We start from the raw sequence: 14,573 nt of genomic DNA on the forward strand, positions 1-14,573 counted from the left end.
GCTGCCACCAGCTAATTTCATTCGTGAGATGAGAGAGTGTAATTTATGTAACAAAACGGTACTTGAAATTATTTGCCTATAAAATGTCCTTCACTTGAATCCCTGACTAACAATCTTGTTAGCATTAGCCTCTTCCCAAATGTTAACACTCCAGGAATTCTTCTTCCAAAACACACGTAACAGTAAAGCCTACATTTGTTCTAACACACTTTAATTTTCATTCCCAGACACGTCATGCTGGCCAGTCTAACTCTCAGATACATTCCTTATTTCATACATTTCAATATATCCTGCAATTTAAGCCAACTTTTAATTGATCAAGTTACCTTAGCAACAGTGGACTCTCTGTTCCCAGTATGGAGATTTCAACTGGATCTGACAAAAAGATTTTTCCTTTAATTTACATACTTCTGTAGTTTTCACCTTTGAGAAAATAACTTATTTTCAAGAGGGAGATTTCCATAAATCTTGTCTCTCGATGTCTGTCTTGGAATATTTTTCACTTTTCTTACAGTTCCAAGGGTGTTTAATTATTATTTTTTTAGGTGGAAAGGAAAAATACTGACATGTTCAGTAATTTTCCTAAAATGAGCAGTCAGAAGTCGCTGGGTGAGAAGACCCTCTGTTGAATAAAGTAAGTCTAAAGAGCTGAGCTTTCCACATGCAAACTTTATTTTACAGAGCTCCTTATTTTTGTCACGTTTTTTAAAACTCCTCTTCTCATCTGCTCTGTTTACACATCTTTGGCTGACTGAACTGTTCACATGTTTCATGGACATTATGGTAATTCCCATTAACATCAGGAAACTTCGGGTTTGTGCTGGATAAGTGCATTTTATGTCACTTTGCAAAATTCGTCACTTTCGCCTGGTACTTGGAGAAAAACTGTGTAGAAGTCGGAAACAAAACCAAGGCTTATTGACAATACTTTGGACACTGACGCATTAGGATAATTGACGAAAGCTGTTGATGCTGAATATAGTCTAGTTTCTGCATTCAGCCAATTTTGAACTGGTTTTGTGGAAGTTAGAATCCTGATCCATTCAGTCCAATGCCAGACGTGCAGAGATATATCGGAAGACACCTTTTCTTCTGACACAATCTTTACTTTTAGAAATACCAAGGCTGCAGCAAAGCAGATATGCAGATGCTTCTCCAGTACTCGCTTGACACTGCATCTTCTTGTTCATTCCTGTATGGAAATAGGGGCTTTTAAGTCTTTTCTTCTGTTGCCTCCATCTGGAGCCCTTTGTCCTTGGTTGGTATTTGTTTTTCTGAATCAAGAGTGCTCCAGAGAAATTCCCCCATTTGTCTAAATCTGTTAACTGATTCCACACAAAATGCACTTGCTAATTTGCTTCTGTGGCAAAAATAAAAACTGTCCTCACTGGCAGGAGAAATGCATGGTCCACAGTTGGTTGTGATGGGATCTTTCCCCCTCTGTTTAAAATGTAAGGTCTCATGAATTAAGAAGATACAATGTGTCTAGATCTTATACCAGTCAGACTCTGATTCATCAGGGAGTCTCCTTGGTAACTAGCTGTTCCTCTCTGATGATTCGTGTTATAAAAAAGCTCTCTCAATTTAAAGATAAAATACAGTGAAAGGAGAAAGAGGAACTATACTATATATATGCATTAGAAAGACACACATACATAATGTGTATGTATCTATGCTGTGCATTTTCTACATGCATGTGCGTGTGAGGGGAGGAAACACTCTTTCTGTAAAACAAAGATATATTATTTGCAGGGGGGGAATATACCCACACAAATTATTGTATTTTTGCTAGAAACCCTTGCTGTGATCACTGTCTTTGCAACGTAAATAATCTCAGAAGAAAGGGTGTTGCTGTTACTGGCATTTAATGAGAGGCGTAGCAGTTTATACTGTAGCAAGCCAAATGTTTAGTCTTGTGTGAGTCTGATCGCCAGTTGTAAAGATTCAGAAACACAACAATTTACTCTAGGAATAACAGCCAGATTATTGGATACTACTTAGTGATCCCTGCTTTAGTCATTAGAATAGTGGCTACTCTCCCTTAGATACATAAGATGCTATTATGTGTGCTTTCAGGTTGCTAAATTTGAAAGTGTGCTGCTTTTTAAAGACTATTTTTCTCTGAGAGCTCATGTTATATGAGAAAGTTAGTTCCGGGTGAGGTTAATACACACTCTGTTTAGATGATAGTCGTGTGTTTATAGTTAACAATCCACTCAAAACCATTTAGCACGCAGAAGAATAACCAAGCTGGAAAAATGTACAGTGGTAAGTACGGCTTACATTTCTCTAGTACCTTCCCTTTGAAGATCTCAAAGCGCTTTACAGACATTAAGCTGAGTTCGGTAAATATTATTCCCATTTTACAGAAGGGGAAACTGAGTCACACACTGAGGCCAATGTTTTCAAATTTGGGTGCCTAAAATTAAGCTCCTAAATCTACATTTAGAAACATAAATATGTAGCCAGATAGTCAGCATCTTTGAACATTTTGGCTTAAGAGATTTGTCCAGGGCTACAGAGGGCATCTGTGACAGAATCAGGCCTAGAACTCAGATCTTTTGACACCATATCTTATGCCTTAATGACTCCCACTTGTATAATGCATAATATCTGCAGATCTTCCAAGTTACTACAAGGTTAGGTCTTTATGAGGCCAAGTTAAACAAGACACGGTAGGGATTAATTCATCCCATTCCTCCCAGGGGGCCAACAACTCGAAGATGGTGAGAGGCTGAGAAACCTGCTTTCACTCCATTTTTCTAAAATAAATAAATAAGAAGCAGAAAATCACATTTCACTTTTGTATAAAAAGCCCTCTAACAATTTTTTTGTAGCTTCTGACAAATAAGTGACAAAAGGAAACTTAAAACTCTGGGCCAGATCCTCAGTTGGTGCCAATCGTCTCACACCTCAAGTCTCTCTTCATGAGCCTCTCTCTCTTTCTCTCGGTGGGTTCCTATGCCTTTTCTGCACTGTGTCCAAGATTCCTGCTGCTCCCACAAATAAATAAAAGAACAAGCCATATTTCCATAATGGCTTTTATCTCAAAGGAAGCCAAAGCACTTTGAACGCTAGTGATGGGTTAACTGTTTGTAATCACCTCTGGGGTTGAATCCGGTAATCATGTAGGCAGCCAGCACACTGCTTATTGTATGATATGAGGAATGGGCATTTTTGGTAAAGCCATGGGGCAGGCCCTCTATTCCTGCAAAATGGGCCACGGGATTTTTAACATCCAGGCAGAACAAGAAGGATCAAATTATCTATGTTTGAAGGAGGAAGGGCTGAATCAAAGCTGTGGGGCTTCAGACCTGTAGTTCCAGAGAAACTAGGTATTTCAACCCAGAAGCGTAGACAACTGTGCCATCCCCTCCAGCAAGAGCCTAACACACTCAGACCTTCATTTACCAAGTCACATGGTGGACATTCATTTATCAGAATCAATTCAGTGTTCAGACAATCGAGATAATTCTCAATGCAATTAATACACGTTGCGGACATGACCTCATTTTGGATAAGTGAGGTTTTTGGATAACCATAGTTGGGCTAATCAAGATCTGACTAGACTTCCTGAATGACTGAGAACCCCAGTCAGCCCAGCACAGCCAGGGAGAAGGGGAGAGAAAATGATAGGGGTGAGCTAATTATCTTTTCTCTCCTACTTTCTCCAAACAGACACCTAGGGACATCCCCCAAATGCCTTCTGAATTGGACAACAATCCTCAGATCTCACAGTGCTGCTGGGGCTACCATGGCAGGGCTGAAGGGGAGGGAAGGAGAACCCTCTCCCTTCCACCTTCTTTCCTTACCCTACTCTACCATGTCTTTTGGGCTGCAAGGAAGTAAAGCCTTTATTCTCTTCACATCTGCGTTTGCATCCCTCAGTGGAGCCCAGGGGAGCTGGAGAAGCAAAGATGAGTCCCTGACGGGAAGGAAGAGGAGAGGAAAGGAGAGTGGATGGGTGGGACTGATGCCCCATCTCAGTGAGAACGAAAGGGGTGAGCATGACCCGCCTCCGTGTGCCTCTGACTCTGCCTTTTTCATGCCCACTGGAGAAATCAGGAGGGTTTTCATTTTTCCAAGTGATTTATTTATGTAGTTTCCCACAGTTTCCCCTAGATGGAGAGGGAGAAAGGCTGAACAGTGCCCAGGCTTGGGGTGCCAACACTCTTAGGGAGTAGCTCTGGCTCCCTTAGGCACTCATTCACCCACCACCCCCACCCCGGGAGCCAACATGGGCCCTAATTATGTTCCTTTTAACTAACCTTTATTGTGACTTGCCTGCCTGAAGGATATTACACCTGCCTGTGTCTGACTGACCTTCCCCAATGTCACCCGGATTTCCTCTGGCACATGTTAAATGGCAATTTGAGCGAAGTTAAAGAACATGCATTTGGTGGCAGAAAAAATGCATTGTTCTGATAACATGGTGCTGCCTTCCTCAGCTCAGATACTCTGGCCTTCAGCTATTACATTGGTAATCTGCTAAAGGAACAATATCCGTGGTGAGTTGTACACATTCCCATTAGTACAGCCTTTCAAACTGTCCCAGACTAGTACACCCACCACTGCCATGGGCTATGTCCCAAGTGGTACAGAACCCCGTTAGTTCTCACTGCAAGCAGTGGGATGGAGTTTGGCACATCTAGCTGATCTGTCTCTCCAGGCATTTGTTCTAGGCTTATCACCATGAGCTTATCACCATGAGATCTCAGGCATGGCACTAAAAGGAGGCGAAAGGTGAGAATCGAAAAGCAAATGATATTTAACTCATCAGTCAAAACAATGACTGCCAAGGGAGCAAGTCCAGTTTTGTGTGTCTGCACTAGAAAGGGGTGGGCATTCTCTTCTCCCGTGCCCAGCCGCTGTGCTGCCCTAGGGGGTTGGACACTATTTTGAAACATGAGGGAAGAATAAAGAACTCCCATGCATCTACGGACAGATGTGTCGTGCAGATTTAACAGGAAGAGGGCTCCAAAGCTGCAGCAGGATCTCACACACACTTCACTGAATGGCCTGGCACCCACAGACTAATGGGCAGTTTTAGAAACGCTCTTCATTAATGAGCACATGAGCAGTTAAGGAGGGTTCCCAGTCACCCACCCACATTTTAACCTGTCACTTTCAGACCTTATATTAAAGCCACAGATATCCTATTCATAGAACCATCTGGGGCAGGTGTCCGTTTGGATAGCCTTGGCTCTGCGTTCGCTTCCAAGACCAACATTCTGTTGTCCCAGCAAACCAGCCTCTTCACTGTTCCACAAAGCAGCATGGTGGTGCCCTGAAAAGATGACCAATTGTTCAGGAACTTTGACAGCAAGTCAGAGGAGAGAAATCGGAAGCAAGGTGATTATAACTTGGGCTGAGCAAAATACAGTAATAATCTGAGCTGGTCTACGCTGGCAGCATGAGTGTCAGGGTGTCTGCCAAAGGGAACTCAAAGTGTCACAAGTTTAGGTGCTGTGGAATCGGATGTCCATCCACTGAAAACACGTTCTGTGCCCTCAGCCCCAGGTGGAAGGAGAGGGCTAAATCCAATGGGAGGTTTCTAGTTTCTTTCCTTCTCCTGGTTCTGGGCAATTGGCTTTTCCAATGATGGTTTGCAAGAAGAGGTGGTGAGGTCTTGACTGTCATCACAGGGCAGTTCACAGCTGGGTTGGGGCCAGGTTTACTGAACTTGGGGCTAGAAGCAGAACTTGAACATTTTCAGGTTTACCCAGCCTGGTTATATAGGTGCTTCAAAACCTTGAATGCCACACAGTATGCACCACCCTGAGACAAGACCTCCATGTTTCTGGGCTCCCCGAGGAGCCAAGGCTCGGCCTGATTCATCTGCTAGAACAGCTCTCCTGGACCTCTATGGAAGTTAAAAGCCTGACAACCACTGTGCTTATCTGCAGGTTGGCAGCAGCATGTGCCCCAAGCTCACAAGCTCCCCATGCTTTCCGGGTGCACCGACACTGTTGGTTCATTCCTGGCCATCTTTACATTCCTTGTCCGCACCACACACCCATGAACTCTTTTATTCAGCAATAACTGAACCCACAGCAGTGACTCTCTTCTCAGACAGTCTGGGGAGGTTGGAAGCAAGCAGCCATGTAGTGGCCTTTCCCTGAGTGGGTAGATAAAGGAGGAGGAGAGTACAAGGAATCCCGGCCCAGCTACCCACACCCACCCCTAAAAAATGAGAGGGCACAATTGCAGTCTCTGTGTTTAGGGGAGTGCAGGGTCGGCTCCCTGGGGTTCAAACCAGTCTGAAGAGCTGGCTGCATAATGGGCAAATGGCATTGTAGCTACTTCACTCTGGCCTGGAGAGAAGGCCAGGTGCTCTGTGGTGGGGGAACAGGCTGCATCGTGTACTGGGAATGGCAGAGCTTGCATGCGTTCTGTAAGCACACTGCCCTGACCAGGCCAGGGCCTTGCTGGCTCAATACAGACCATAGAGACGAGGCAGAGTTGGGGCTGGTATAGCTATTGCTGCAGTGCAGCAGCAGAATGATTGTTAGATGATTTGGGAGTTGAATTAGTGGGCTAGATCCTGGAGCTAGACTGATTTACACCTGCTGAAGATCTGCAGCAATATTTTGGAGGGAGATTTAATTTTTTATTATACATTTTAATCACTGGGATGTGAATTAGGGCTTAGAATAGGCACTGGGAGGAATCAAAATAAGTAATGAAATCTCTGTGCTGCCTTTCATTTGTTAACACGGGAGTTAATACTTAAATGTTCCTCTATTTTCTTATTTTCTTTCCTGGGTCCTTTTGGGTAAAAGTTAATATTTTAATAAAAATGAGCTTAAGCACAACTTCATCTCTCTTCTGGCAGCTTGTTGCTTTTTGGGGAAATCAACCAAATGGCGAAGCTGTGTGAATTCATGCTGTTGACCACGTGGTCATAAATCTTGTGTGTGTGTGTGTGTGTGTGTTTTAAGCAGTAGAAAGGGGTGTTTCCTGCCATTAAACCTGATTCCCTGCACTTGCTCAGTACAACACACAGTGAGGTTTTTCCATTTTATTTCAATCTCAGGTCTAATCTGCAATCTGATTTAAACCAAAAGGAACATCAGTGGGAGTAAAAGGAAATGTGCGCAGCTTGTGTAAGTATTTTTATGAATTGGACCTCTTGAGATGAGAGTTTCATTACCGCTGAAAAATGAGCCCACCGTGCTGTCGATATTATAAACGAGAATGGCCCATTTGTATTATGAAGACACAAGCTTATTATTTTTAGCCTGTTCGTATAGCATGAGGAAAGTTTAATGTGATAATCAATGTAATTGAAAAACTGAAAGTACAGAAAATTGCAACAAGCTAATAGGGGTGATAATGGCTACAAATGTAATATTAATAAATGGTCTAAAAGCTGTATATAGTATAGTTATAGGTCCAGATATAAATACATACACACATAGGATTAATTCCTGAAGGGTTTATCCAGCCCTTAGTCAGGCATGACTCCCATTCAGTGTAACTGGAGTTATGCCTGAATAAGGATTGCAGTGAATGGGTCATGCTAAAGATGATCCTGATTTAGACTTCCAAATATGAACCCTCCAATCTTAAAAATAAATATGCTCCAAGTTTGGATCTGAATTTTACTACTATGGCCTCTTTCTAGAATGAACTGAACTGAAACCATGAATTTGAATAATCCCACACTTTGTGGTGCTTCAAAATCCAGACCTGATCTTGGATCTAAACTACGTGGCTTAAGCTCATCTCTGCATATTATGGGCCACATCCTCAGAGGATGTAAAGCAATTTAGCTTCATGGAGGTTACTGGAGCTACACCAATTTACACCAAGTGAGGATCTGTCCTTTAAATGTTATATACCATGAACACAAACTTAAATTGTGTGTAAACTATATATACATATTGTACACAAAAAGCTTTGGGTGCTTGACTTTACAACCTTAATATTCTTTTAACCTAGTTTTTATGTGTAATTTCCTAGATTTTTAAAAACGTTAAGTGAACCACCCTCCCAGAAATTCCATCCTATGGCATTGTATTGTCACCCACATGGTTCGTCAGCAAGGTTGGAAGCTTTATATCCACAGCAGAGACCTCTGCCGCTTGAGCTAATGGAGTAATGGATAACTGTAGTAGGTTGTCATCCTCTATTTAGACCAGCCACTAGAGGGAGAGTAGTCAGTGAGTTTCACAGATATCTGCTGACAAAAGAGGAATGCAAGACCCAGGAATCTTGGATGCAGATTCTGGAGGGAGTGTTCTCTAGTGATCACAAACCCTTTTACCCCAGTTCCCTTCTTCCTCTCAACCCTCCACCCTGGTCCTGTCTCTTCCCAAATTCTCCTCTCTGGCTCCTAGGGGGTCCCTGTGTGAGATCCAGTCTCCTATGCCTTTCCAGCTCATCTTCTCAGTCCCCGCCCACACTTCTTGTCCCAGTCTTCTTGCTCAGCCAGTTACAGTCTCCTCCACTACTTCTTGTGCAAGCTCAATCTTCCTCACCCCATTTCTCCTCCCCAGCTCCCAGTTCCGGTCTCCTTGTCTAGCAAGTCCTCGTCTCTCCTTTCCCGCACCCTTCCATCAGCTCCCAGGCCCAGTCTCTTTCCCAGACTCCTTGTCCCTGCTCCAAAGCATGGAAGTGCTAGAGGTATTCAATTAAATGGTTGTAAGAATTTTAAATGGACAGAACAACTTATTTTCCCCTAATCTTGTTCTTGGAAACAGGTGCACCATTTTTGCTGAAACTTTCCCCCAGAAGTTCAGCCTGAGGCAGACAATCAGCATGGGCAATTTCAGCCTGAATGGTGAATTTGGCAAAGATATAAGAAACTTAAAACAGGGGTTTATAATAGAAAGTGTTGGGTAATCTTAACTATAGGTGGTGCTACCAGCTCTGCCTATAAAACACACACACCAACATACATGCAGACTGCCTGATTTTCAGAAGTGCTAATTGCTACTGTATTGACTTTCATTGCTCCACTGTTTCTAGAAATCAGACCTTTATTCTATTGCCACTTACATCAGTTTCACACTGAAGTTAGTCTGTTGACCTCACCAAGGTAAGCAAGACTGAAATCTGACCCAGTTTATATACATATGCACACGTAGACATTCCTAGGTATAACCATATATCTTTAGTGAGCCTGTGTTTGACCATTAAATGAACTCATTTTTAAAAATATACAACGTGTTATGTTATAAATTATATTTAAATATGTTAAAATGATTATTTTGTTCAGGGAAATTATTAAAGTCAAAGTAGAAGCTACAGCTGATACAGTGTACATTGCCTACAGTGTTCACATTCACAATGAAATTACTTACATCATGAAGCAATTATCATGATTTAAAATGCCAATAACATTCTGAAGGCATAGATGCCTTGGGTTTTCCATTTGCAGAAGTATTTCTTTTACTGCACATACTTGCCTAATAATTTTAACATTTTAGATACCTATAGGTATTTTACAACCCTCCCATGTGTGATCTTTGTTAAAAAAGAACAATAACAACAAACTCCAGAAAGAATATTTACTCCATTAGAGCACACTTTTACTCCATTGGAGCCATGATTACTTATAGCCATTACTCCATTACATCTGCCCAAAACACGATGGGTGAGCTCACATTTATAGTCTTTCCCCATGTAAATTTTTGACAGCAGATCCTCCAGCTGTGAGAGAGTAGATCATTGCATTCTATATCATTGTGAGTTCATCACCTCCTTTACAATCAATCTATACCCTTCAGGAGCAGGATCCACTCCTGCAGTACCTTTCCTTCCAAAATGCTACCTATATCATTATCAGAGGCTGTTTCTGTTGTTCCATGGATAGGCTAGTGGAGGGGATCAGGATGTAGGTAGCTTGAACTCCTTTCTTTTACCTTCTTCAGAAACCAGGCATTAAATTCTCTGCTGGTGCAGATCAGTTGACTTCGTAGAGCAGCACCAAATAACACCAGCAGAGAATGTGACTGCAAGCCACCAGCTATCTATTTACTGATCCTGGGCTTGATTCAATAGGCTTAGGATCAGGCCATCTGTGTGGTTCTAAGAACCCCTTGTATTGGGCTAGAACATCCTCGACTCCCATCAGAGAAAGTGGGAATTGAGGGTGCCCAGTGCCTTGTAGGAATTAGGGTCCAAGAGCGCATGAGTCCTGAGGTCATTCTCCAGACAGAGTTCCCTCCACAGCTGCAGGACTCTGCTAGCTCTTTAAAAACAAAAAAGTCATTACTACCAGACAACGGCTCAGTAGCCTCCGAAAAAAAGATTTTGTGGTCTCAGTCTATCTCCTAGAGAAGTTGCCAGGCCTCTCAGGAAATCCAGCACCACAACCGGCACCTTTTTTAGAGCAGTCTCAGCAGGACAAGCCAAGGACTGAATGGGCCATGGAAACTGAAGAAAGGAATAATTTCAGCTAGTCTTTATACATTAGCATAGGAGAAGCTTCCTTTGCTGTGGTCCAGGCTCCCTCTGTTCTCTGCATAAATGAAAAGGGACTTCAGTTTCCAGAGCTGTGAATTCACTACCTTTCACTGGCATTACATTTACTTCAAAAGTACACTGTGGACCTGATCAGCAAACGGCTATTGAACACGCATAAATGCTCATGAAATCATGTTACAAATGTCCACATTTATAGCTTAGGTATTTGAGTATGTAGAAGGACAGCTAGATGCATAATTGATAGGTTTACTTTTATGTAATCTATCTATCTGTCTATCATTTATTACTATATTAAGCCACTGAGTGTTTTGTCTCTGGGCAACCTCTGCTGAGCCAGTAAATATTTCCAAAGCCTTGACTCCCAGTATTTACCTTCATTTTCTGTAACATCTTAAAGGTCATACCGAATTCCTTTTGCAATCCATTTTATAACCAATAACACAAAATGTCCCTTCCCAAACCTCGCTGTCAGCAAACAAATGCCATGAAGCAGAATGATTTTTTTGTGTGTGCACCATTCAGAAGTCCATTAATTTGGTTTCTGTGGCGTTAGGTAATGAACGTTCCTGCAGCAAGGTCACAATTCCATTTTACATCAAATAACTATCTTTTCTCATGTATGATTCATTAAGCATATTTCTTGCTTGGGGCAAACTGTTTTATTGAAATTATTTTTCTTTGTTCTTTTGTACTGATTGTCCATAAGGACTATAAAGATTGTCTGCATGACATCTTTTTTTTTTTTTTTTTAAAATTCAATGCATAATTGTAACAATGGAAATTCATCTGATGCTACATTAATTCCCCCCCTCATTATCTTCTCTGAACAGGGGAACTACCTGTTATTATTTACATGACAACATAGGTTTCTCTTAGTCGCATGGAATTTTACCTTCAGGGATATACGCACAGGGTACATGCAGGGCAATGACAGAAATAATGTGAGGGCATATTGTTCAATCTAAGCTGCAAAGACAAATGGAAGCATGAATAGCAGAAGTGTTAAAGATCTGAAAGCAAGAACTTTACTGAAATAAATATCGGAGATGGGAACCCACAAAAGAGGTTAACAGCCGTTGCAGATACATCTAGCTGAGTGTTGAGTTGGGTTAATTTGCAAGGGCAATGGATGTCTTTGAAACTGAGAAGTGGTTAAGAGAAGACACTAGCCTTTGGGCTGGATCCTCAGCTGGTGTAAATTAGTGTAGCTCCTTAGAAGTCCATGGTTTACAGAAGCTGAGGTTTTGGATCCTTGTTTGTAAGGAAGATTATGAAATCCTAATAGACTTCCTTTTGTGATGAAAAACAACTGAAGACACAGCTGTCCTAACCCAGGACAAATCCAGATGCTTTTCCATCCCCTGTTACCAATGTGATTTTCACTGATGTCCATCGGTACACGGGCACTGTTATGCTGACAGATACGGGTGACTTCATGGGTCTCTTTAAGATTGCAGGTGAATGCACCCCTCAAATAACATAATTCTGAGGATAAGTTAATCACAAGCCCCACACATAGGACTAAAGGATTCGCAAAAAGAAAAGGAGGACTTGTGGCACCTTAGAGACTAACCAATTTATCTGAGCATGAGCTTTCGTGAGCTACAGCTCACTTCATCGGATGCATACTGTGGAAATTGCAGAAGACATTATATACACAGACACCATGAAACAATACCTTGTGAACCCACCCAGGCGTTTAGACTGAGTGAGCAGAGGGGTTTTGCTGAGTAGTGTGTGTGTGTGAGAGAGAGAGACGGATGGGAGAACACACAAAAACTGAGAACAGGCAAGAACGGCGGGAGAGACAGAGGCAAAAAGCTGTAGCCTGTGAACACAGAGTGACCCTCGAAAAAGCTAGTGAGAGAGGTTTTGCATCTGGTGTTGGCTAGAGGCTTGGGACTGTAAGCTGAGAAACTGCTCTGTTTGTTCTTGGTTCCTCCTGCCTATGGAGAAGCAGGACTTTGTACATTCCGTGTAAATACACAAGACTCCATCAATTTCTACTTCCAGCTGGAACATCCCCAGGGCACCACACTTTGACTTGTCTCTTGAGTCAAAAAGGGGCAACAGGCATAAAGGATTTATAGCGGGATTTCTAAAAGTGCTCTGTGTTGGCCTAATCTGGCTCCTATTGAAGCAAGGGGAGTTTTATCATTGACTTCATCGGGAATGGAGTTAGCAGCACTAAGTGCTTTTGATTATTCCACCTTTAATGTCTGTGTGGTGGAGATTGAATACAGAGAGTGACAGCAGCTGGGCCACTGTTGGTGACAGTAACAGTCGTGCAAATTTGAACTCAGATCTGCTAGGATTGAAAGTAGTTTGTAACATCTATGAGAAAAAAGCTGAATTTACACACACTAAATATATTAGACTAGGTCAGAGTAGCCTGTGTCAGTCTTAACTCACTGCTCTCCTAAAGGATCAAACCTCTGCGCCTGAATCCAACAGTTTCTGATTGCTCAGAAGCTGGGTCAAAACATACATAAGCACACACATATACTGATGTCTGAGAGAAAGAGATAGAGCTATATGATGGCCTGGTGTGATTAATAGGTTTAATCAGCACGAGTTTGGGATGAAGGTATTACACACAAGCAGCATTCAAAATTCATCTAAGCTACACGCCCGAAGTGACATCAGCGATGCAAAAACTCACCACAGCAATCTCATTGTTTCTTTGTGGTTTGTTGAACCATTTTCTCACCTTGTCTTATAATTGTGCTTGCCCTTAAGCCAGGGGAAACTTTCTGGCCTGAGGGCCACATCTGGGTGGGGAAATTGTATGCAGGGCCATGAATGTGGGGCGGAGGGTTGGGGTGCAGGAGGGAGTGCGGGTGTTGGAGGGGGTGAGGTGTGCAGGAAGGGACTCAGGGCAAGGGGTGGGGGTGCAGGAGGGGTGCAGCAGGGGGCTCAGGACAGGGGATTGGGGTGCGGGGTACAGGAGGGGTTCGGGCTCTGGTCCGGCACCGCTCACCTTGAGTGGCTCTGGGATGGCAGTGGTGCACAGCAGGGTGAAGGCAGGCTCCCTGCCTGCCCTGGCCCTGTGCCGCTCCCGGAAGTGGCCAGCATGTCCGGCAGTGGCTCCTGGGGGTGGGATGGGGCAAGCGGCTCCGCCACGTGCTGCCCTCGCCTGTGGATATCACCCCCAAAGCTCCCATTGACCATGGTTGCCCGTTCCCGGCCAATGGGAGCTGCGGGGGGTGCTGCCTGCAGGTGAGGGCAGTGCACAGAACCCTCTGACCCCCCCTCCCATCCCGGGGCTGCAGGGACATGGTGCTGTCCACTTCCGGGAGTGGTGCGGGGCCAGGGTAGGCAGGGAGCCTGCCTTAGCCCCTCTGCGCCACGGGGCTGGCAATCCTGCAGGCCAGATTGAAAGCCTGATGGGCCGGATCTAGCCCGCGGGCCATAGTTTTCCCTCCCCTGTCTTAAGCTTTTCAGACCCCAAGCTGCCAAATACAGCACCACCAGTCCTACTGCTGACCCAGGGGTCAGGCAGGGAATTTCCTCCTGCTCTGGTCTCATCATTGAGTTGTTCACCCATGTGAGACCTGCCCCCACAAGTATGGAGCACCTGAGTTGCTCATTCAAGGAGTCTGTCCATTCTTTGCACTGAATGGACAGGGGTCCTATGGAAAAAATGAACAAGGGGGACAAATTAAGATTGCCCAGGCAACCTTAATTCTGATATTTCCTAACAGTTGAGTGCTTGACTTTCTTAACTTAATAATGTTCTTTTAAGGTAGCTTTGTGTGTGCAATTTCCTAGGTTTAAAAAAAAATCGAAAAACTAGAAATTCCATAACATCATATTGACACCCACAGGTTCAACAGCAGGACTGGAACCTTTGCCACATGAGCTAACACGGTAACTGATAGCAATAGTAGGTTGTCATCTTCTATGTGGACCGGCAGTAGAGGGAGATGGGACACTTTGCCAGATGATTTCACCCATATTTACTGACAGCAAAGGAAGGGTGAGACTCGGGAATCTTGGGTCCCATTTCAGGCTCCGGAAGGTTGTGTGCTCCAGTGGGCACAGACTGTTCTGTCCCTAAGAGTGACCCCTTCTGCCCCATATCCTCCAACCCATCCCTATCTTAGGCGTATCTCTTCCCCATCCCTGCTTCCTTCTCC

At 43.6% G+C, this 14,573-nt stretch overlaps 1 protein-coding gene across 5 annotated transcripts in view; it reads right to left on the reverse strand.

Annotated features, from left to right (window-relative positions):
• The window catches only part of KCNMB2 (potassium calcium-activated channel subfamily M regulatory beta subunit 2), a 229,007-nt gene that overhangs the window by 78,869 nt on the left and 135,565 nt on the right, over positions 1 to 14,573 (reverse strand). The window contains exon 1 of one of the 5 annotated variants that reach the window (XM_043522796.1): positions 327 to 1,442. The exons of 3 other annotated variants lie outside the window; for them this stretch is intronic. The gene's annotated coding sequence lies outside the window, so the exon portion shown is untranslated. Of the gene's footprint in view, positions 1 to 326; positions 1,443 to 14,573 lie in introns of those variants that run through there. One more of the 5 variants, XM_037909379.2, reaches the window with a different exon arrangement.

This window comes from Chelonia mydas, chromosome 9 (assembly GCF_015237465.2).
Source record: "Chelonia mydas isolate rCheMyd1 chromosome 9, rCheMyd1.pri.v2, whole genome shotgun sequence".
NCBI classification, from domain to species: Eukaryota; Metazoa; Chordata; order Testudines; family Cheloniidae; genus Chelonia; species Chelonia mydas.